The 3067-nt window shown below is 34.1% G+C and overlaps 1 long non-coding RNA gene across 1 annotated transcript in view; it reads left to right on the forward strand.

The window, feature by feature from the left end:
* The first annotated feature begins 2364 nt into the window (after positions 1 to 2364).
* LOC130581590 (uncharacterized) overlaps positions 2365 to 3067 on the forward strand; it is a 38978-nt gene continuing 38275 nt past the window's right edge. Inside the window, exon 1 of the long non-coding RNA XR_008966249.1 lies at positions 2365 to 2538. This is a non-coding gene — a long non-coding RNA (uncharacterized LOC130581590). The remainder of the gene's footprint in view (positions 2539 to 3067) is intronic.

The following is a 3067-nucleotide window of genomic DNA, read 5'->3' on the forward strand; positions in this document are numbered from 1 at the left end:
TTTCTATGTCCATGATTTTGTGTAAATTCCTTGCATTAGACAATATATGTTTGTTTATAAACTGATTATGTCACACAAATTTGGGTCGTATGCAGTTGGGATGTATTTTTCTCGTGTTAAATGTTCTTTTCTGCTATAAGATTCCTGAATAAGAATCATGTTCCATGATTTTTTTTTAACTTTTTTTTTATTTTGAGCCTTCTTCTTAAAAAAAAAACAAACCTGCTCTTCCAGGGAAATCAAAGCTGGCAAATTCAGCTTTTACGGTGATATTTTTGTACTTGAGTAAAGACTTTAATACTAGATTTTGGTAAGCTACATTTTATATATAAATATAAATATAAATATAAATATATAAAAATATATTAGAAATAGAAATAAATAGAAATAGAGATAGAAATAGAAATAGAACTGAAAATAGAAATGTAAGCACAGACACACAGACACACTATATATATATATGTATGTATGTATTTATATATATTTATATACAAACACATATGGATGCAAACATCCCACACTCCTGGCTTCTTACCACACAGTTACACTTTAAAACTGATGGTYTTTCAAGTAWAATTTCTGKAATTCCAGCMTATTCTCATTTCAGTCTGTGTTCTGGGGTTCTTGGCACTATCATGGGCTTATAATATTATTATTATTTTTAAAACTTAAACAATATTTTTTGGAAGCAGCATTAGGCCATACAAATATTTATTATTTGACAACTGAAGTAGGTTTTTTCCCCAAATGATTATGCTCCTCAAAATAATAAGGAATGWATAATACATAAAAWTTTTGGGGTAATTTTYTYCMRAWTWMKKTTKKWRRAAWAAAGAGGAGATTTATGCTTGTGGGMCATTCTCTTTCTTTTWATGCTTTATCCTCTGGATAAAGTAYTGAAATTGAAGTTTCCTGTTCTCAAAGGGGTAAATCCACAGCAGCACCCGGGGAAGGAGGGCAACACACAGACTTTGGGTGTGATGAGTGGAAAGGACCTGCTTGTTTGTCTGAATTTGAATTGAATCCTGAATCTTGTGCATGGGTTGAAAGCCTGGCAATAGTGACACTCCTATTCAACCCCTTCCTTTGCAATGATGGGTCAGGCCCTGCCTGGTTTGTCCTTGATTTGTTTTTTTTCTGTTTTTTTTTTCTTGTTTTTTTTATATGATTTGTGTCATCTACAGACAAGGAGCATGAGGAAAAGTAGCTAAAGCATCGTGCTCAGCACTCATATTGATAGCAAGAAGAATTTTTCAAAAGGAAAGAAARGCTTTCAGGTTGAGGAATTTCATATTTTATTTTTCTTATTTCTGCCCACATGATGGCAGTATATGTTAACCCAAACGAAGAACAGAATTTAAAAAAAAAATAAAATAAATAAATCACATCTTTACAACAATAGAGTTCTGTTGCACTCCCCTAAAACTAAAAAAAAAAACCATGAGAAGTTTCCAAAAGCCATTATGACCAGTTATGAAAGGATAACTCCTTTTATTGTAAAAGCCCTGAAGACTTGAGAAGTGATGAAGAACCACACGGAGCTGATTCTGATTGGGCTGGGGATGGTGCTGGGATAAAAATAAAAATTGGTCAGCACAGCCCTGTTTGCCTTAATCAATAAAGTCATTGAAGCAAAATTGCCACTCCCTGGCATGGGTTTGGCTGGTGCTGGAGGTTGGAGGATGCAGGGACAGCTGAGTGATGAGTGTTTCATCTCTGCTGAAAGCACAGAAAAGTCCGAACAGACAGACCATTGAGACACCAGCCACAAAAGAAAAGTTAGGCATTCCTTCAGAAGGGTTATAACAGGAACAAAATCCATTGAATTTGTCAAGCTCTTCATCTAATTGGGAGCTGAGTCAAGAGAGTTTGAGTGTGTGTGTATGGGGGTTGTTCTGGGTGTGTTTACATGGTGGAAGCAGAGAATTTTGTCAGGAGTCATAGGTAAAGCTTAAAATGCTTAAAAAAAGATAAAAAAAACCCCAAACCTCTAGATACAACCCAACCCAAAACACTTATTTTTCTGAGCTTTGACATATCTGTAAGCATGTGCTATTTTTCTTCCATTTTCTGTGCATTGCAATTTAAAAGTCGAGCAAACTTAATTTTAAAGCTCAAACTTTCTTTTCATGTCAGCTTCAGATAAAAAAAAAATGACAATATCTCAATTGTGTGTTTTCAACAGCAAAAAAACTACACACATACTGAGGTGAGTCCAAATGGAGGAATAAGAGGCATCTCTGAAGCCCTCCAGGTTCCTTAGGATCAGATTACAGAACATGTGAGCACAAGCAACATTTTTTTTTTCCTTTTTTTTTTCTTTTTTTTTTTTTTAAACTCAGAGTTCAGCCTTAACAGATGTGACTTTCCTTCTCTTTTCCCCTGATGTTGTATAAATGAGGAATTGCAGCAGTCCTGTTTCACTTGTGCAGTTTTGTTTCATGGAAAACTTGGGCTTCACGATRTCTGGAGATTTGAATGTGTGCACATGCAGATTGAAGCTAAAAAGGTGGGAGCTGGAGCAGCTAAAATACCAGAGTGAGTAACCTTTTGCTCTGTTTGTTTAGCTGAAATTTATGTTTCTCAGACTCTGTAGAATGTTGTAGGACTCCAGTCCTTTCTTGTTTGACTGTCTTGGCTAATGAATCTTCTCACAGTGCATCTCTTTCACTTGCTAGTATATAAAATATACATATATTCTATATATAACATATATTATATATATCTAGAATATACTATCAGTAATGCAAGTCCTTGCTCTCATTATTTATGCTTTATAGGTATTTTTTTATACCTAAAATACCTACTCCAGTTATACCTAAAATAAACCCCTACTCTGGTAGCTCATTCCTGTTCTCCACATCACTGATATTACTGATGGGAGAAATCCTCACTTTTTTTAGTGTCTAGGGACTTTTCTGTCCACTTAATTCATTTAAATTCTATCAAATTTTCATTTTGTTTTACTCTTACATTTGTAATATTCTCCTTTTGGAACATCTCACTTTCTTCTCAGTAAGTAACCTACAAAAAATGCTTCTAGAAATTATCTATCAAGACTTCATAA

This window comes from Malurus melanocephalus, unplaced genomic scaffold (assembly GCF_030028575.1).
Source record: "Malurus melanocephalus ecotype Western Australia unplaced genomic scaffold, MMel_1.1 scaffold_423, whole genome shotgun sequence".
NCBI classification, from domain to species: Eukaryota; Metazoa; Chordata; class Aves; order Passeriformes; family Maluridae; genus Malurus; species Malurus melanocephalus.